The sequence below is a fragment of the Anomaloglossus baeobatrachus genome, unplaced genomic scaffold, assembly GCF_048569485.1.
Source record: "Anomaloglossus baeobatrachus isolate aAnoBae1 unplaced genomic scaffold, aAnoBae1.hap1 Scaffold_3842, whole genome shotgun sequence".
In the NCBI taxonomy this organism is placed as follows: Eukaryota; Metazoa; Chordata; class Amphibia; order Anura; family Aromobatidae; genus Anomaloglossus; species Anomaloglossus baeobatrachus.
Window position 1 is genome coordinate 34,357 of NW_027443184.1, and position 19,934 is coordinate 54,290.

General features: G+C 44.7%; 10 non-coding genes across 10 annotated transcripts; all 10 read right to left on the reverse strand.

Annotated features, from left to right (window-relative positions):
* On the reverse strand, window positions 1-192 carry LOC142275641 (U2 spliceosomal RNA). The gene has a single exon (XR_012739269.1). It is a non-coding gene; the product is annotated as a U2 spliceosomal RNA (small nuclear RNA).
* A 6,631-nt stretch (window positions 193-6,823) lies between these two features.
* Window positions 6,824-7,014, reverse strand: LOC142275627 (U2 spliceosomal RNA). Its single transcript, XR_012739256.1, has one exon. It is a non-coding gene; the product is annotated as a U2 spliceosomal RNA (small nuclear RNA).
* Window positions 7,015-8,401: 1,387 nt separating this feature from the next.
* On the reverse strand, window positions 8,402-8,592 carry LOC142275629 (U2 spliceosomal RNA). Its single transcript, XR_012739258.1, has one exon. It is a non-coding gene; the product is annotated as a U2 spliceosomal RNA (small nuclear RNA).
* Window positions 8,593-9,979: 1,387 nt separating this feature from the next.
* On the reverse strand, window positions 9,980-10,170 carry LOC142275630 (U2 spliceosomal RNA). The gene has a single exon (XR_012739259.1). It is a non-coding gene; the product is annotated as a U2 spliceosomal RNA (small nuclear RNA).
* A 1,387-nt stretch (window positions 10,171-11,557) lies between these two features.
* LOC142275631 (U2 spliceosomal RNA) lies at window positions 11,558-11,748 on the reverse strand. The gene has a single exon (XR_012739260.1). It is a non-coding gene; the product is annotated as a U2 spliceosomal RNA (small nuclear RNA).
* A 1,387-nt stretch (window positions 11,749-13,135) lies between these two features.
* LOC142275633 (U2 spliceosomal RNA) lies at window positions 13,136-13,326 on the reverse strand. Its single transcript, XR_012739261.1, has one exon. It is a non-coding gene; the product is annotated as a U2 spliceosomal RNA (small nuclear RNA).
* Window positions 13,327-14,713: 1,387 nt separating this feature from the next.
* LOC142275634 (U2 spliceosomal RNA) lies at window positions 14,714-14,904 on the reverse strand. The gene has a single exon (XR_012739262.1). It is a non-coding gene; the product is annotated as a U2 spliceosomal RNA (small nuclear RNA).
* A 1,387-nt stretch (window positions 14,905-16,291) lies between these two features.
* LOC142275635 (U2 spliceosomal RNA) lies at window positions 16,292-16,482 on the reverse strand. The gene has a single exon (XR_012739263.1). It is a non-coding gene; the product is annotated as a U2 spliceosomal RNA (small nuclear RNA).
* Window positions 16,483-17,869: 1,387 nt separating this feature from the next.
* On the reverse strand, window positions 17,870-18,060 carry LOC142275636 (U2 spliceosomal RNA). The gene has a single exon (XR_012739264.1). It is a non-coding gene; the product is annotated as a U2 spliceosomal RNA (small nuclear RNA).
* A 1,387-nt stretch (window positions 18,061-19,447) lies between these two features.
* Window positions 19,448-19,638, reverse strand: LOC142275637 (U2 spliceosomal RNA). Its single transcript, XR_012739265.1, has one exon. It is a non-coding gene; the product is annotated as a U2 spliceosomal RNA (small nuclear RNA).
* Between the last annotated feature and the right edge of the window lie 296 nt (window positions 19,639-19,934).

Below are 19,934 nucleotides of genomic sequence, written 5' to 3' on the forward strand. Positions count from 1 at the left end.
GCGCCACACACCGTTCCTGGAGGTACTGCAATACCAGGTCAATGCGTGGAGTGGACAGAGCAAGCTCTTTTTCCATCTCCCTGTTCTAAAAATCCATTTAATATATGGTCCCCAGATAGGGGACGTATCAGATATTAAACTGATAAGAACAGATTTTTTAATTTGGCTACCCCCTCTTAGGGGTAAAACCAGTTTATTTTAAAATTTAACAAGATTTACAGCGAATGAAATTTATAATAACATATATGTAAAAGCAATAAAACATGTACAAACATTTAAATGAAAGAATTCCATTGGCTGGCAAGCCATTTTTTGGACACAGTTACGTCCTTTTTCTTGTCAATTAAAAAATAAATATACATTTCGCTAATACATAATTTTAAAACATCATTCACTGATAAAATATCTTGTTTAAAAATAGCAATGTTCCGTGCTTTCCAGAGAGCTGACTTGGCACAGTTCAGTGTCTTCCAAGCCATTATTTTTTGGTCCGGTGTTGGGCATTCCACAAGTCCGTACAATATGGCATGATAGTCCAAGTCCTTGAGGCCTGCCATCTTTTCCAACAGGGGGCAAAGTCTTCTCCAGAACCGTTTTGCAAACCAACAAGTCCATAATATATGCTTTACAGTCTCTTGTTCTTGGCATCCGGATCTTGGGCAGATGGCAGACCTCACAAATCCTCTTCTATACTGGAATGCCCGGCAAGGAAGACACTGGTGCGCACAGCTCCAAGCCAGATCTCTCTGTTCATTAAAAAGATAAAAGACACTAATTAATTTCCAAATACATTTACTTTTATCATCATCAAATCTGTTAATACTGCATATTGCCTCATCATTACGTAGTTCCTTTATTAGTTTCTTACTATTAGTTAATTCCTCTACTTTTTTCTTACTTAGGCTAAAATCAGACACTATTTTCCTTAAAATCTCATAATGCGCTGGCAGGTTAAAAGCATGGGGGAGAGATAAAACAATTTCAAACCATCCAAACTTTCTCATAAAAAAACCTGTGTTAAAACGCATAAAATAGGACCAATAGTGATCTTTAAAAATGGCATTAAAACAGTAACAGAAAAAATGGATTAAAAGAAACCTATTAAAATCAGGAAAATCTTTACCACCATTTGTCTTTTGTTTTATGACAATCTCTCTTTTCAGCTTCTCCATTTTAGAGCCCCAGAAAAAGGTAAAACAATTTTTAGTAATTTTCTTTAAAACATTCACAGGTGGGGGGAAAACAAGACTGAGATACAATAAAAGGGGTACAATCACCATTTTTAAAATCAATACTTTACCCTCCATTGTCAGTTTTCTCATGTTCCACATGCATATTTTCATATTAACTTTCTGAGCAACTGAGTCCCAACTACTACCACCATCATTTTGCTCACTGAATGTTACACCTAAAATAGTAAGGGACTCAGTTACAGCAATGGAAACATCAGTTAAAAGCATTCCCCCCACATTTAAAATATTACATTTATTAAAATTTATCTTAAAACCTGAGGACAAACAAAAGGGTTGAATACGATCAATAGCTCTTGTCAGCGAAGGGGCGTCACGACAGAGGAATGCTACGTCATCCATGTAACCTACTACCTTGGCCTCCACTCCTTTGCCCCCAGGTAGAGGTACACCACGGATCCTCTCATCTCGCCGTATAGCACACAGTAAGGGTTCAAGTGCACAGATAAAAAGTAGTGGGGACAAGGGGCACCCCTGCTTCACCCCTGATTTTAAAAGCACATCCTGTGACTTAAAACCATTTACTAAAATCTTACTTGTGCAATCAGTATAAAACGCCTTAAGAGATAATAAAAACCCGTCTGGTATGCCCATCTTTTCTAAAACTTTAAAAAGGTAAAAATGTGAGACACGATCAAATGCTTTTTCAAAATCAATTGATAAAATCGCCATTTTCCCTTTTCTGCTCTTGACATCCTCCATACAATCTTTTACTAGATTCAGGTTATCCCATATACTCCTTCCTGGCACTCCGCATACTTGGTTTGAATGCACAATTTTGCTAATTACCGTTTTAAGTCGATTTGCACAGATTTTGGCCATTATTTTATAATCACAGTTTAGAAGGGTAATGGGCCTCCAATTCTCCAGCTTTGATTTGTCACCTTTTTTGAATAACAATGAGACTTCTCCTTTCTTCCATGAATTAAGTAAAATCTTATTGTTAAAAACCTCAGTAAAAAGAGAAAACAAATCATCTTTTAAAATGTCATAAAAACTCACATAAAACTCTATGGGGATGCCATCAGGACCAGGAACTTTACCGCTTTTAAAACTCTTAATAGTTTCTAAAATCTCTTGATGGGTTAAAACTTGGGATAAAAACTCTTGGGAGGTCGGGTCTAAAACACAGTTTAGTTCTTCTAATGAATCATTCAGTAAATTTTGATCAACTGTTTTCTCATTAAAAAGATTAGTAAAATATTCCTCCACTTTTCCCAACATAGTTGTTATATTCTTTTCCCCATCAATATTATCAAATATTACCTTTTCCTTTTTATTTTTCATGAAGAAATAACGGGAGCATTTTTCATCTTTTTCTATATTTTTGACTCTGGAGCGGAAAATAATTTCTTTACCTTTTTGCTCTATCCATTTTGCTATTTCCTCTTTTAATTTTAAAATATCATTATCCACCTCCAAACCATTATCTTTAAATTTAATCAATGTCTGTAACCGGGTATTTAGGGCTTTATACACCTCATATCTTTCTTTGGCTTTATGTATACTTTTTTTAATAAAAAAATCTCTTATTTTTACCTTCATCCTCTCCCACCATGCACTTATAGAAAGATTAGGGCTTTTATCCCTCCTACATTTTTGATAAAATGTAATAAAATCTGATAAAATCTGTGGGTCATTTAAAAGGGACACATTCATTTTCCAAGTTTTCTTACCACACTTCTTGTTTTCATTTGTTTTGACACTAAAAGATAAAAGTTTGTGATCTGAAAAAATATTGGTTAAAACTTCACATTTCGTAGGTATTATTTTGTCTGAACCAAAGATAAAATCTATCCTGGAGCTACAAATAGCATTGCTCCAGGTGAAACCGGCGTCCTCCGGGCTACCTCTATTACACTCTTTATATACATCAATTAATCTGGCGTCTTTTATGATGTTACTTAGTATTCCCGAGGTTTTGTCATAATTTCTACTTACAGAACTGGAACGCCGGTTTTCACCTTTTAAAACACAATTAAAATCGCCTGCCAAAATAAAAGGTTCAGAATTATTAATAAATAAAGGTAAAAGCTCTAACATTTCAGTTCTCTCATTTTTATCAGGTGACCCATAAAAATTTAAAAACTGCCATCTTTTACCATGTATAAAAGCTTTAACCAATAAAATGCGACCTGGTAAAATTTCCTGGATAAAATCAATTAAAACATCCCCTTTAAAAAGTATAGCGACCCCTGCTGATCCTATGGCATTAGACCCTGACCAGACGGATGGCCCATGTTTCCACTCTTCCTTATATTTTTGATAAGACATCTTATTTGGGATGTTACACTCCTGTAAAAAGAAAACTGATGCAGTAAGGCATGTTAAAAAATTTAAAAGGGCGGTTCTTCTTATTTTAGTTTTTATGCCTCTTACATTAAGAGAAATACCTTTCAGCTCTGCCATCATAAAAAGGTTAGTGGGTTAGTTAGAGCAAGAAGTTTACCTATCCGAGGAGCCCGATCAGACCACCGAATTTGCGCTCTCGCTCTCAATCGATCCGACCGTAATGAGCGACTCCGTGGAGGAGGAAAGGCTACCACTTGGAAAAGAACCCGACACTACATCGGCGTAGCTCGGAGGGCTGACAGGCACCACGCGCTGGGTCTCCATTGGCTGATCGTTTAGGTCTGTATCAGGTGGGTCCCCTTGAGGCTCCGCCACACCCCCCTGACCCAAGGAAGGTCGTCTTACAGTGGGGGGTTGTGCACATGGCAGAGCCTCTGAGTCCCCGGAGGCAGCAAGGTCCCGAACCCCACCCGAAGGAACAGGGTCCAGGACCCCAGGAGGGGGCCCAGCGTCCACAACCCCTTCCGGAGACGTGTCCATCTGTTCCCCACAAACTGCCCCCACAGAACTATCTTTCTTCTTTTTTCGGGAAACCACTGACCAGTCACCACCCTCGGTATTAGGAGACCCAGACTGCGTGTGGGACTCGGTGTCGACCTTTTGTCGCTCCCTCTTGGTCTTACCGACGGTACCTTTTTGATCTTTCTCAGCCCTCCTTTTGCCTTCCCTGTGGTCATGTAGCCAGCTCTTGTGGTCAGATTTTTTACCCGTCACAGCCTCGGAGGAGCCACCGTCAGGTGGCACACTCTCGCCACCTCCTGAGGCTCCGGGTTGTCGTTCCTCCTCCTGATGGGTGGTCCGATCTGATGGCTCCTGTCCGGATGTGTTGGGCTTTCCCCTCTGCTCCTCCTCCCGGAACCTGTGAGGACATGAAAAATAAAAATGACCAGGGGTCTGACAAAAACTGCATTTCTTTTCCTTTTTACAATCTTTTGTTTCATGATCCTGAGCAGCACAATTCCTACATGTTGACTTACAATGCTCTTTAGCATGGCCATATTTTCCACAGATCCTACAATAAGCGGGCATACCAGAAAAATAAAAATCCCCATTTGTTTGTCCTATCTTGAACCGGGCGGGTGGGAGCTGCACCCCACCCGGTACGTAAGGATTCCTTACACATTTAACTAAAAATTTCCATTTAGATGTCCATATATTAAATTCATTTAAAATCTTACCAATACATTTAACACTCTTGAAATAAATAGCTAAAAAGGACATGATTTCAGGAGCAGTAACAAAAGGTGAGAATATTTTTACAACAACCATTTTTACCTCATCCAGGACGTGCTCGATAACCTGGATCCCATTTAACACTGGATCATCTTCAACCTGTCTTACCCTGTTCAATACATCTCTGAAAATCCCTTCTCCTGTGAACGTAACATCATAGTCTCCACGTCTGGGGTAATCCTGGATGGACAAAATTTCTTCCTTCCTCACATGGAGAAGTTTCTCGAGCACGTCCTGGACTACATACCCCAAATTCCTAGAATCGGAACCACCATCCGTAAAGTGGACCCGGACGGTATTTTTCAGCCTCGCAAAGGGAGGCACGAGGTTAGGGTCAACCTCCATGGAAAACGCAACCAAAGCAAATTGCCGCAACTTGCAACCTGCGCACCCAGAGTTCTGTACAGAGAACACCTGAGCGCTGGGGGGGATCGCAACCCGTTACCCTGGGACTAATCCCTCTCCCCAAAAGCAGCAGGCAGGTGAAGCCCACCGAAGTGGACGATCCTGCCAGGCCAAGGAGAGGGGTACCCGAGTGCCCGTCAACTAGGATCTCCTGCCTGAAAAGCACTTGATCCTAGCCAAAAGGCCGAGAAGCGATAACCAGAATTGGTTTGGGCCTCGAGTGGCACCCTGGCCTATGCCGGACACATCTTAGGGAGAGAGAGCGAGAGGGAGACAAACCCACGCCTACACAAGACATTTTGTCACCCAAGCCAACCCTTGAAAAGGCTGCTTTGCAGAGCAAAAACAAGAAGAATGGTGCGTTTTGCAGCCGCCGCCCACTGCAATGAATCTGAATAACTCCTCCTTTAGGGCGCAAGCAACTCCCCTCCCCCTTGCAGTCTTTCCAATTCACGATACAAAAAGACGGACAGGACAGGTTGCCTGACTTTCCGTCACTGCCACCCTTTGCCATCCTTACCCGTAGAAAGCCCTTTCATCATCCCCAAACCCTAATCTTTTCCCTTTCCTTCCCAGCCCCCAAACCCTGCCCTCTGTACCTTTCTCACCACCCGCTTCCCTTCTCCTGTCATCCCCCTACCACCCGGGAAAAAAAGAGATTGCCCCCTCCTTCCACTAGCCCACCCTCCCACCCAAAGAACAACTTCTTCTGCGCAGCTTGTTTTCTAGGCAGCAGCGCTATTGTGATGTCATCGGGGGGCATTGTGACAAGCCGCCAGTGTTCCGTCTCTTCATGTTGTGCACAGTTCAAACGGAAAATACATCAACAGGCAGACTACAGAAAAGCTTACTATCAAAGGTTAGAGGGGGGCTTTCTCAGAGGGCTTTTTACAGTTTTTCTATTCCCAATTAGCCGTTTAAGTGTACTTATTGAAAGTAGTAATTCTTTCATAGGCCGCCCTTTCTTAGTATTTGACGTTCCTTATATTGCGGTATGAGGCTTCGCAGTAGGTTGCAAACATTCATCACCCATGACTGTCCCCAATTGAGCTCAGAAGCTCAATGTCTATCATGACCTCTCTTTTAGAATGTCCAAGAGCAAGCAAACTATTCCTCCAGGAGAGGGCGCCAACAGACTACTAAAGAGATCATCATTACTCAAAGAAAACCCCAAAAACCAATGCATGATAGGAATAAACAGGTAACTTTCTTTGGAGTGGAAGCGGAGAGATCGCACCAGATGCCAATTCTAGATCTTATCACACCTGTGGTCACTGCAGCAGCAGGTGAATCCACTTTGTCCAAAAGGGATCTATTCCATTCAATTGCAAATGATCTAGATAAGACAGAGAACTGCAGCACGGGGACATAGCCGAGTTGGTCAGGTTGAGTGGTGATGAGTTTGCTATTTGGATGAATAAAGAAAGTCAAAAGTGTGAAAGATAAAAAACAAAAGGAGGAAGTGTGAAAAGTGAATGGGCCAAATTGAGGTGCATATGAAGACGTATGCTTTCTTCCAATTCATTAAATCGGGCTAATATGAATCAGGTGAATTGAGTTCTGCTTTTGGAAACTGGGTTAAGAAGGGGTGCACCGTTCCTGGAGGTACTGCAATACCAGGTCAATGCGTGGAGTGGACAGAGCAAGCTCTTTTTCCATCTCCCTGTTCTAAAAATCCATTTAATATATGGTCCCCAGATAGGGGACGTATCAGATATTAAACTGATAAGAACAGATACTACACTTGATCTTAGCCAAAAGGCCGAGAAGCGATAACCAGAATTGGTTTGGGCCTCGAGTGGCACCCTGGCCTATGCCGGACACATCTTAGGGAGAGAGAGCGAGAGGGAGACAAACCCACGCCTACACAAGACATTTTGTCACCCAAGCCAACCCTTGAAAAGGCTGCTTTGCAGAGCAAAAACAAGAAGAATGGTGCGTTTTGCAGCCGCCGCCCACTGCAATGAATCTGAATAACTCCTCCTTTAGGGCGCAAGCAACTCCCCTCCCCCTTGCAGTCTTTCCAATTCACGATACAAAAAGACGGACAGGACAGGTTGCCTGACTTTCCGTCACTGCCACCCTTTGCCATCCTTACCCGTAGAAAGCCCTTTCATCATCCCCAAACCCTAATCTTTTCCCTTTCCTTCCCAGCCCCCAAACCCTGCCCTCTGTACCTTTCTCACCACCCGCTTCCCTTCTCCTGTCATCCCCCTACCACCCGGGAAAAAAAGAGATTGCCCCCTCCTTCCACTAGCCCACCCTCCCACCCAAAGAACAACTTCTTCTGCGCAGCTTGTTTTCTAGGCAGCAGCGCTATTGTGATGTCATCGGGGGGCATTGTGACAAGCCGCCAGTGTTCCGTCTCTTCATGTTGTGCACAGTTCAAACGGAAAATACATCAACAGGCAGACTACAGAAAAGCTTACTATCAAAGGTTAGAGGGGGGCTTTCTCAGAGGGCTTTTTACAGTTTTTCTATTCCCAATTAGCCGTTTAAGTGTACTTATTGAAAGTAGTAATTCTTTCATAGGCCGCCCTTTCTTAGTATTTGACGTTCCTTATATTGCGGTATGAGGCTTCGCAGTAGGTTGCAAACATTCATCACCCATGACTGTCCCCAATTGAGCTCAGAAGCTCAATGTCTATCATGACCTCTCTTTTAGAATGTCCAAGAGCAAGCAAACTATTCCTCCAGGAGAGGGCGCCAACAGACTACTAAAGAGATCATCATTACTCAAAGAAAACCCCAAAAACCAATGCATGATAGGAATAAACAGGTAACTTTCTTTGGAGTGGAAGCGGAGAGATCGCACCAGATGCCAATTCTAGATCTTATCACACCTGTGGTCACTGCAGCAGCAGGTGAATCCACTTTGTCCAAAAGGGATCTATTCCATTCAATTGCAAATGATCTAGATAAGACAGAGAACTGCAGCACGGGGACATAGCCGAGTTGGTCAGGTTGAGTGGTGATGAGTTTGCTATTTGGATGAATAAAGAAAGTCAAAAGTGTGAAAGATAAAAAACAAAAGGAGGAAGTGTGAAAAGTGAATGGGCCAAATTGAGGTGCATATGAAGACGTATGCTTTCTTCCAATTCATTAAATCGGGCTAATATGAATCAGGTGAATTGAGTTCTGCTTTTGGAAACTGGGTTAAGAAGGGGTGCACCGTTCCTGGAGGTACTGCAATACCAGGTCAATGCGTGGAGTGGACAGAGCAAGCTCTTTTTCCATCTCCCTGTTCTAAAAATCCATTTAATATATGGTCCCCAGATAGGGGACGTATCAGATATTAAACTGATAAGAACAGATACTACACTTGATCTTAGCCAAAAGGCCGAGAAGCGATAACCAGAATTGGTTTGGGCCTCGAGTGGCACCCTGGCCTATGCCGGACACATCTTAGGGAGAGAGAGCGAGAGGGAGACAAACCCACGCCTACACAAGACATTTTGTCACCCAAGCCAACCCTTGAAAAGGCTGCTTTGCAGAGCAAAAACAAGAAGAATGGTGCGTTTTGCAGCCGCCGCCCACTGCAATGAATCTGAATAACTCCTCCTTTAGGGCGCAAGCAACTCCCCTCCCCCTTGCAGTCTTTCCAATTCACGATACAAAAAGACGGACAGGACAGGTTGCCTGACTTTCCGTCACTGCCACCCTTTGCCATCCTTACCCGTAGAAAGCCCTTTCATCATCCCCAAACCCTAATCTTTTCCCTTTCCTTCCCAGCCCCCAAACCCTGCCCTCTGTACCTTTCTCACCACCCGCTTCCCTTCTCCTGTCATCCCCCTACCACCCGGGAAAAAAAGAGATTGCCCCCTCCTTCCACTAGCCCACCCTCCCACCCAAAGAACAACTTCTTCTGCGCAGCTTGTTTTCTAGGCAGCAGCGCTATTGTGATGTCATCGGGGGGCATTGTGACAAGCCGCCAGTGTTCCGTCTCTTCATGTTGTGCACAGTTCAAACGGAAAATACATCAACAGGCAGACTACAGAAAAGCTTACTATCAAAGGTTAGAGGGGGGCTTTCTCAGAGGGCTTTTTACAGTTTTTCTATTCCCAATTAGCCGTTTAAGTGTACTTATTGAAAGTAGTAATTCTTTCATAGGCCGCCCTTTCTTAGTATTTGACGTTCCTTATATTGCGGTATGAGGCTTCGCAGTAGGTTGCAAACATTCATCACCCATGACTGTCCCCAATTGAGCTCAGAAGCTCAATGTCTATCATGACCTCTCTTTTAGAATGTCCAAGAGCAAGCAAACTATTCCTCCAGGAGAGGGCGCCAACAGACTACTAAAGAGATCATCATTACTCAAAGAAAACCCCAAAAACCAATGCATGATAGGAATAAACAGGTAACTTTCTTTGGAGTGGAAGCGGAGAGATCGCACCAGATGCCAATTCTAGATCTTATCACACCTGTGGTCACTGCAGCAGCAGGTGAATCCACTTTGTCCAAAAGGGATCTATTCCATTCAATTGCAAATGATCTAGATAAGACAGAGAACTGCAGCACGGGGACATAGCCGAGTTGGTCAGGTTGAGTGGTGATGAGTTTGCTATTTGGATGAATAAAGAAAGTCAAAAGTGTGAAAGATAAAAAACAAAAGGAGGAAGTGTGAAAAGTGAATGGGCCAAATTGAGGTGCATATGAAGACGTATGCTTTCTTCCAATTCATTAAATCGGGCTAATATGAATCAGGTGAATTGAGTTCTGCTTTTGGAAACTGGGTTAAGAAGGGGTGCACCGTTCCTGGAGGTACTGCAATACCAGGTCAATGCGTGGAGTGGACAGAGCAAGCTCTTTTTCCATCTCCCTGTTCTAAAAATCCATTTAATATATGGTCCCCAGATAGGGGACGTATCAGATATTAAACTGATAAGAACAGATACTACACTTGATCTTAGCCAAAAGGCCGAGAAGCGATAACCAGAATTGGTTTGGGCCTCGAGTGGCACCCTGGCCTATGCCGGACACATCTTAGGGAGAGAGAGCGAGAGGGAGACAAACCCACGCCTACACAAGACATTTTGTCACCCAAGCCAACCCTTGAAAAGGCTGCTTTGCAGAGCAAAAACAAGAAGAATGGTGCGTTTTGCAGCCGCCGCCCACTGCAATGAATCTGAATAACTCCTCCTTTAGGGCGCAAGCAACTCCCCTCCCCCTTGCAGTCTTTCCAATTCACGATACAAAAAGACGGACAGGACAGGTTGCCTGACTTTCCGTCACTGCCACCCTTTGCCATCCTTACCCGTAGAAAGCCCTTTCATCATCCCCAAACCCTAATCTTTTCCCTTTCCTTCCCAGCCCCCAAACCCTGCCCTCTGTACCTTTCTCACCACCCGCTTCCCTTCTCCTGTCATCCCCCTACCACCCGGGAAAAAAAGAGATTGCCCCCTCCTTCCACTAGCCCACCCTCCCACCCAAAGAACAACTTCTTCTGCGCAGCTTGTTTTCTAGGCAGCAGCGCTATTGTGATGTCATCGGGGGGCATTGTGACAAGCCGCCAGTGTTCCGTCTCTTCATGTTGTGCACAGTTCAAACGGAAAATACATCAACAGGCAGACTACAGAAAAGCTTACTATCAAAGGTTAGAGGGGGGCTTTCTCAGAGGGCTTTTTACAGTTTTTCTATTCCCAATTAGCCGTTTAAGTGTACTTATTGAAAGTAGTAATTCTTTCATAGGCCGCCCTTTCTTAGTATTTGACGTTCCTTATATTGCGGTATGAGGCTTCGCAGTAGGTTGCAAACATTCATCACCCATGACTGTCCCCAATTGAGCTCAGAAGCTCAATGTCTATCATGACCTCTCTTTTAGAATGTCCAAGAGCAAGCAAACTATTCCTCCAGGAGAGGGCGCCAACAGACTACTAAAGAGATCATCATTACTCAAAGAAAACCCCAAAAACCAATGCATGATAGGAATAAACAGGTAACTTTCTTTGGAGTGGAAGCGGAGAGATCGCACCAGATGCCAATTCTAGATCTTATCACACCTGTGGTCACTGCAGCAGCAGGTGAATCCACTTTGTCCAAAAGGGATCTATTCCATTCAATTGCAAATGATCTAGATAAGACAGAGAACTGCAGCACGGGGACATAGCCGAGTTGGTCAGGTTGAGTGGTGATGAGTTTGCTATTTGGATGAATAAAGAAAGTCAAAAGTGTGAAAGATAAAAAACAAAAGGAGGAAGTGTGAAAAGTGAATGGGCCAAATTGAGGTGCATATGAAGACGTATGCTTTCTTCCAATTCATTAAATCGGGCTAATATGAATCAGGTGAATTGAGTTCTGCTTTTGGAAACTGGGTTAAGAAGGGGTGCACCGTTCCTGGAGGTACTGCAATACCAGGTCAATGCGTGGAGTGGACAGAGCAAGCTCTTTTTCCATCTCCCTGTTCTAAAAATCCATTTAATATATGGTCCCCAGATAGGGGACGTATCAGATATTAAACTGATAAGAACAGATACTACACTTGATCTTAGCCAAAAGGCCGAGAAGCGATAACCAGAATTGGTTTGGGCCTCGAGTGGCACCCTGGCCTATGCCGGACACATCTTAGGGAGAGAGAGCGAGAGGGAGACAAACCCACGCCTACACAAGACATTTTGTCACCCAAGCCAACCCTTGAAAAGGCTGCTTTGCAGAGCAAAAACAAGAAGAATGGTGCGTTTTGCAGCCGCCGCCCACTGCAATGAATCTGAATAACTCCTCCTTTAGGGCGCAAGCAACTCCCCTCCCCCTTGCAGTCTTTCCAATTCACGATACAAAAAGACGGACAGGACAGGTTGCCTGACTTTCCGTCACTGCCACCCTTTGCCATCCTTACCCGTAGAAAGCCCTTTCATCATCCCCAAACCCTAATCTTTTCCCTTTCCTTCCCAGCCCCCAAACCCTGCCCTCTGTACCTTTCTCACCACCCGCTTCCCTTCTCCTGTCATCCCCCTACCACCCGGGAAAAAAAGAGATTGCCCCCTCCTTCCACTAGCCCACCCTCCCACCCAAAGAACAACTTCTTCTGCGCAGCTTGTTTTCTAGGCAGCAGCGCTATTGTGATGTCATCGGGGGGCATTGTGACAAGCCGCCAGTGTTCCGTCTCTTCATGTTGTGCACAGTTCAAACGGAAAATACATCAACAGGCAGACTACAGAAAAGCTTACTATCAAAGGTTAGAGGGGGGCTTTCTCAGAGGGCTTTTTACAGTTTTTCTATTCCCAATTAGCCGTTTAAGTGTACTTATTGAAAGTAGTAATTCTTTCATAGGCCGCCCTTTCTTAGTATTTGACGTTCCTTATATTGCGGTATGAGGCTTCGCAGTAGGTTGCAAACATTCATCACCCATGACTGTCCCCAATTGAGCTCAGAAGCTCAATGTCTATCATGACCTCTCTTTTAGAATGTCCAAGAGCAAGCAAACTATTCCTCCAGGAGAGGGCGCCAACAGACTACTAAAGAGATCATCATTACTCAAAGAAAACCCCAAAAACCAATGCATGATAGGAATAAACAGGTAACTTTCTTTGGAGTGGAAGCGGAGAGATCGCACCAGATGCCAATTCTAGATCTTATCACACCTGTGGTCACTGCAGCAGCAGGTGAATCCACTTTGTCCAAAAGGGATCTATTCCATTCAATTGCAAATGATCTAGATAAGACAGAGAACTGCAGCACGGGGACATAGCCGAGTTGGTCAGGTTGAGTGGTGATGAGTTTGCTATTTGGATGAATAAAGAAAGTCAAAAGTGTGAAAGATAAAAAACAAAAGGAGGAAGTGTGAAAAGTGAATGGGCCAAATTGAGGTGCATATGAAGACGTATGCTTTCTTCCAATTCATTAAATCGGGCTAATATGAATCAGGTGAATTGAGTTCTGCTTTTGGAAACTGGGTTAAGAAGGGGTGCACCGTTCCTGGAGGTACTGCAATACCAGGTCAATGCGTGGAGTGGACAGAGCAAGCTCTTTTTCCATCTCCCTGTTCTAAAAATCCATTTAATATATGGTCCCCAGATAGGGGACGTATCAGATATTAAACTGATAAGAACAGATACTACACTTGATCTTAGCCAAAAGGCCGAGAAGCGATAACCAGAATTGGTTTGGGCCTCGAGTGGCACCCTGGCCTATGCCGGACACATCTTAGGGAGAGAGAGCGAGAGGGAGACAAACCCACGCCTACACAAGACATTTTGTCACCCAAGCCAACCCTTGAAAAGGCTGCTTTGCAGAGCAAAAACAAGAAGAATGGTGCGTTTTGCAGCCGCCGCCCACTGCAATGAATCTGAATAACTCCTCCTTTAGGGCGCAAGCAACTCCCCTCCCCCTTGCAGTCTTTCCAATTCACGATACAAAAAGACGGACAGGACAGGTTGCCTGACTTTCCGTCACTGCCACCCTTTGCCATCCTTACCCGTAGAAAGCCCTTTCATCATCCCCAAACCCTAATCTTTTCCCTTTCCTTCCCAGCCCCCAAACCCTGCCCTCTGTACCTTTCTCACCACCCGCTTCCCTTCTCCTGTCATCCCCCTACCACCCGGGAAAAAAAGAGATTGCCCCCTCCTTCCACTAGCCCACCCTCCCACCCAAAGAACAACTTCTTCTGCGCAGCTTGTTTTCTAGGCAGCAGCGCTATTGTGATGTCATCGGGGGGCATTGTGACAAGCCGCCAGTGTTCCGTCTCTTCATGTTGTGCACAGTTCAAACGGAAAATACATCAACAGGCAGACTACAGAAAAGCTTACTATCAAAGGTTAGAGGGGGGCTTTCTCAGAGGGCTTTTTACAGTTTTTCTATTCCCAATTAGCCGTTTAAGTGTACTTATTGAAAGTAGTAATTCTTTCATAGGCCGCCCTTTCTTAGTATTTGACGTTCCTTATATTGCGGTATGAGGCTTCGCAGTAGGTTGCAAACATTCATCACCCATGACTGTCCCCAATTGAGCTCAGAAGCTCAATGTCTATCATGACCTCTCTTTTAGAATGTCCAAGAGCAAGCAAACTATTCCTCCAGGAGAGGGCGCCAACAGACTACTAAAGAGATCATCATTACTCAAAGAAAACCCCAAAAACCAATGCATGATAGGAATAAACAGGTAACTTTCTTTGGAGTGGAAGCGGAGAGATCGCACCAGATGCCAATTCTAGATCTTATCACACCTGTGGTCACTGCAGCAGCAGGTGAATCCACTTTGTCCAAAAGGGATCTATTCCATTCAATTGCAAATGATCTAGATAAGACAGAGAACTGCAGCACGGGGACATAGCCGAGTTGGTCAGGTTGAGTGGTGATGAGTTTGCTATTTGGATGAATAAAGAAAGTCAAAAGTGTGAAAGATAAAAAACAAAAGGAGGAAGTGTGAAAAGTGAATGGGCCAAATTGAGGTGCATATGAAGACGTATGCTTTCTTCCAATTCATTAAATCGGGCTAATATGAATCAGGTGAATTGAGTTCTGCTTTTGGAAACTGGGTTAAGAAGGGGTGCACCGTTCCTGGAGGTACTGCAATACCAGGTCAATGCGTGGAGTGGACAGAGCAAGCTCTTTTTCCATCTCCCTGTTCTAAAAATCCATTTAATATATGGTCCCCAGATAGGGGACGTATCAGATATTAAACTGATAAGAACAGATACTACACTTGATCTTAGCCAAAAGGCCGAGAAGCGATAACCAGAATTGGTTTGGGCCTCGAGTGGCACCCTGGCCTATGCCGGACACATCTTAGGGAGAGAGAGCGAGAGGGAGACAAACCCACGCCTACACAAGACATTTTGTCACCCAAGCCAACCCTTGAAAAGGCTGCTTTGCAGAGCAAAAACAAGAAGAATGGTGCGTTTTGCAGCCGCCGCCCACTGCAATGAATCTGAATAACTCCTCCTTTAGGGCGCAAGCAACTCCCCTCCCCCTTGCAGTCTTTCCAATTCACGATACAAAAAGACGGACAGGACAGGTTGCCTGACTTTCCGTCACTGCCACCCTTTGCCATCCTTACCCGTAGAAAGCCCTTTCATCATCCCCAAACCCTAATCTTTTCCCTTTCCTTCCCAGCCCCCAAACCCTGCCCTCTGTACCTTTCTCACCACCCGCTTCCCTTCTCCTGTCATCCCCCTACCACCCGGGAAAAAAAGAGATTGCCCCCTCCTTCCACTAGCCCACCCTCCCACCCAAAGAACAACTTCTTCTGCGCAGCTTGTTTTCTAGGCAGCAGCGCTATTGTGATGTCATCGGGGGGCATTGTGACAAGCCGCCAGTGTTCCGTCTCTTCATGTTGTGCACAGTTCAAACGGAAAATACATCAACAGGCAGACTACAGAAAAGCTTACTATCAAAGGTTAGAGGGGGGCTTTCTCAGAGGGCTTTTTACAGTTTTTCTATTCCCAATTAGCCGTTTAAGTGTACTTATTGAAAGTAGTAATTCTTTCATAGGCCGCCCTTTCTTAGTATTTGACGTTCCTTATATTGCGGTATGAGGCTTCGCAGTAGGTTGCAAACATTCATCACCCATGACTGTCCCCAATTGAGCTCAGAAGCTCAATGTCTATCATGACCTCTCTTTTAGAATGTCCAAGAGCAAGCAAACTATTCCTCCAGGAGAGGGCGCCAACAGACTACTAAAGAGATCATCATTACTCAAAGAAAACCCCAAAAACCAATGCATGATAGGAATAAACAGGTAACTTTCTTTGGAGTGGAAGCGGAGAGATCGCACCAGATGCCAATTCTAGATCTTATCACACCTGTGGTCACTGCAGCAGCAGGTGAATCCACTTTGTCCAAAAGGGATCTATTCCATTCAATTGCAAATGATCTAGATAAGACAGAGAACTGCAGCACGGGGACATAGCCGAGTTGGTCAGGTTGAGTGGTGATGAGTTTGCTATTTGGATGAATAAAGAAAGTCAAAAGTGTGAAAGATAAAAAACAAAAGGAGGAAGTGTGAAAAGTGAATGGGCCAAATTGAGGTGCATATGAAGACGTATGCTTTCTTCCAATTCATTAAATCGGGCTAATATGAATCAGGTGAATTGAGTTCTGCTTTTGGAAACTGGGTTAAGAAGGGGTGCACCGTTCCTGGAGGTACTGCAATACCAGGTCAATGCGTGGAGTGGACAGAGCAAGCTCTTTTTCCATCTCCCTGTTCTAAAAATCCATTTAATATATGGTCCCCAGATAGGGGACGTATCAGATATTAAACTGATAAGAACAGATACTACACTTGATCTTAGCCAAAAGGCCGAGAAGCGATAACCAGAATTGGTTTGGGCCTCGAGTGGCACCCTGGCCTATGCCGGACACATCTTAGGGAGAGAGAGCGAGAGGGAGACAAACCCACGCCTACACAAGACATTTTGTCACCCAAGCCAACCCTTGAAAAGGCTGCTTTGCAGAGCAAAAACAAGAAGAATGGTGCGTTTTGCAGCCGCCGCCCACTGCAATGAATCTGAATAACTCCTCCTTTAGGGCGCAAGCAACTCCCCTCCCCCTTGCAGTCTTTCCAATTCACGATACAAAAAGACGGACAGGACAGGTTGCCTGACTTTCCGTCACTGCCACCCTTTGCCATCCTTACCCGTAGAAAGCCCTTTCATCATCCCCAAACCCTAATCTTTTCCCTTTCCTTCCCAGCCCCCAAACCCTGCCCTCTGTACCTTTCTCACCACCCGCTTCCCTTCTCCTGTCATCCCCCTACCACCCGGGAAAAAAAGAGATTGCCCCCTCCTTCCACTAGCCCACCCTCCCACCCAAAGAACAACTTCTTCTGCGCAGCTTGTTTTCTAGGCAGCAGCGCTATTGTGATGTCATCGGGGGGCATTGTGACAAGCCGCCAGTGTTCCGTCTCTTCATGTTGTGCACAGTTCAAACGGAAAATACATCAACAGGCAGACTACAGAATAGCTTACTATCAAAGGTTAGAGGGGGGCTTTCTCAGAGGGCTTTTTACAGTTTTTCTATTCCCAATTAGCCGTTTAAGTGTACTTATTGAAAGTAGTAATTCTTTCATAGGCCGCCCTTTCTTAGTATTTGACGTTCCTTATATTGCGGTATGAGGCTTCGCAGTAGGTTGCAAACATTCATCACCCATGACTGTCCCCAATTGAGCTCAGAAGCTCAATGTCTATCATGACCTCTCTTTTAGAATGTCCAAGAGCAAGCAAACTATTCCTCCAGGAGAGGGCGCCAACAGACTACTAAAGAGATCATCATTACTCAAAGAAAACCCCAAAAACCAATGCATGATAGGAATAAACAGGTAACTTTCTTTGGAGTGGAAGCGGAGAGATCGCACCAGATGCCAATTCTAGATCTTATCACACCTGTGGTCACTGCAGCAGCAGGTGAATCCACTTTGTCCAAAAGGGATCTATTCCATTCAATTGCAAATGATCTAGATAAGACAGAGAACTGCAGCACGGGGACATAGCCGAGTTGGTCAGGTTGAGTGGTGATGAGTTTGCTATTTGGATGAATAAAGAAAGTCAAAAGTGTGAAAGATAAAAAACAAAAGGAGGAAGTGTGAAAAGTGAATGGGCCAAATTGAGGTGCATATGAAGACGTATGCTTTCTTCCAATTCATTAAATCGGGCTAATATGAATCAGGTGAATTGAGTTCTGCTTTTGGAAACTGGGTTAAGAAGGGGTGCACCGTTCCTGGAGGTACTGCAATACCAGGTCAATGCGTGGAGTGGACAGAGCAAGCTCTTTTTCCATCTCCCTGTTCTAAAAATCCATTTAATATATGGTCCCCAGATAGGGGACGTATCAGATATTAAACTGATAAGAACAGATACTACACTTGATCTTAGCCAAAAGGCCGAGAAGCGATAACCAGAATTGGTTTGGGCCTCGAGTGGCACCCTGGCCTATGCCGGACACATCTTAGGGAGAGAGAGCGAGAGGGAGACAAACCCACGCCTACACAAGACATTTTGTCACCCAAGCCAACCCTTGAAAAGGCTGCTTTGCAGAGCAAAAACAAGAAGAATGGTGCGTTTTGCAGCCGCCGCCCACTGCAATGAATCTGAATAACTCCTCCTTTAGGGCGCAAGCAACTCCCCTCCCCCTTGCAGTCTTTCCAATTCACGATACAAAAAGACGGACAGGACAGGTTGCCTGACTTTCCGTCACTGCCACCCTTTGCCATCCTTACCCGTAGAAAGCCCTTTCATCATCCCCAAACCCTAATCTTTTCCCTTTCCTTCCCAGCCCCCAAACCCTGCCCTCTGTACCTTTCTCACCACCCGCTTCCCTTCTCCTGTCATCCCCCTACCACCCGGGAAAAAAAGAGATTGCCCCCTCCTTCCACTAGCCCACCCTCCCACCCAAAGAACAACTTCTTCTGCGCAGCTTGTTTTCTAGGCAGCAGCGCTATTGTGATGTCATCGGGGGGCATTGTGACAAGCCGCCAGTGTTCCGTCTCTTCATGTTGTGCACAGTTCAAACGGAAAATACATCAACAGGCAGACTACAGAAAAGCTTACTATCAAAGGTTAGAGGGGGGCTTTCTCAGAGGGCTTTTTACAGTTTTTCTATTCCCAATTAGCCGTTTAAGTGTACTTATTGAAAGTAGTAATTCTTTCATAGGCCGCCCTTTCTTAGTATTTGACGTTCCTTATATTGCGGTATGAGGCTTCGCAGTAGGTTGCAAACATTCATCACCCATGACTGTCCCCAATTGAGCTCAGAAGCTCAATGTCTATCATGACCTCTCTTTTAGAATGTCCAAGAGCAAGCAAACTATTCCTCCAGGAGAGGGCGCCAACAGACTACTAAAGAGATCATCATTACTCAAAGAAAACCCCAAAAACCAATGCATGATAGGAATAAACAGGTAACTTTCTTTGGAGTGGAAGCGGAGAGATCGCACCAGATGCCAATTCTAGATCTTATCACACCTGTGGTCACTGCAGCAGCAGGTGAATCCACTTTGTCCAAAAGGGATCTATTCCATTCAATTGCAAATGATCTAGATAAGACAGAGAACTGCAGCACGGGGACATAGCCGAGTTGGTCAGGTTGAGTGGTGATGAGTTTGCTATTTGGATGAATAAAGAAAGTCAAAAGTGTGAAAGATAAAAAACAAAAGGAGGAAGTGTGAAAAGTGAATGGGCCAAATTGAGGTGCATATGAAGACGTATGCTTTCTTCCAATTCATTAAATCGGGCTAATATGAATCAGGTGAATTGAGTTCTGCTTTTGGAAACTGGGTTAAGAAGGGGTGCACCGTTCCTGGAGGTACTGCAATACCAGGTCAATGCGTGGAGTGGACAGAGCAAGCTCTTTTTCCATCTCCCTGTTCTAAAAATCCATTTAATATATGGTCCCCAGATAGGGGACGTATCAGATATTAAACTGATAAGAACAGATACTACACTTGATCTTAGCCAAAAGGCCGAGAAGCGATAACCAGAATTGGTTTGGGCCTCGAGTGGCACCCTGGCCTATGCCGGACACATCTTAGGGAGAGAGAGCGAGAGGGAGACAAACCCACGCCTACACAAGACATTTTGTCACCCAAGCCAACCCTTGAAAAGGCTGCTTTGCAGAGCAAAAACAAGAAGAATGGTGCGTTTTGCAGCCGCCGCCCACTGCAATGAATCTGAATAACTCCTCCTTTAGGGCGCAAGCAACTCCCCTCCCCCTTGCAGTCTTTCCAATTCACGATACAAAAAGACGGACAGGACAGGTTGCCTGACTTTC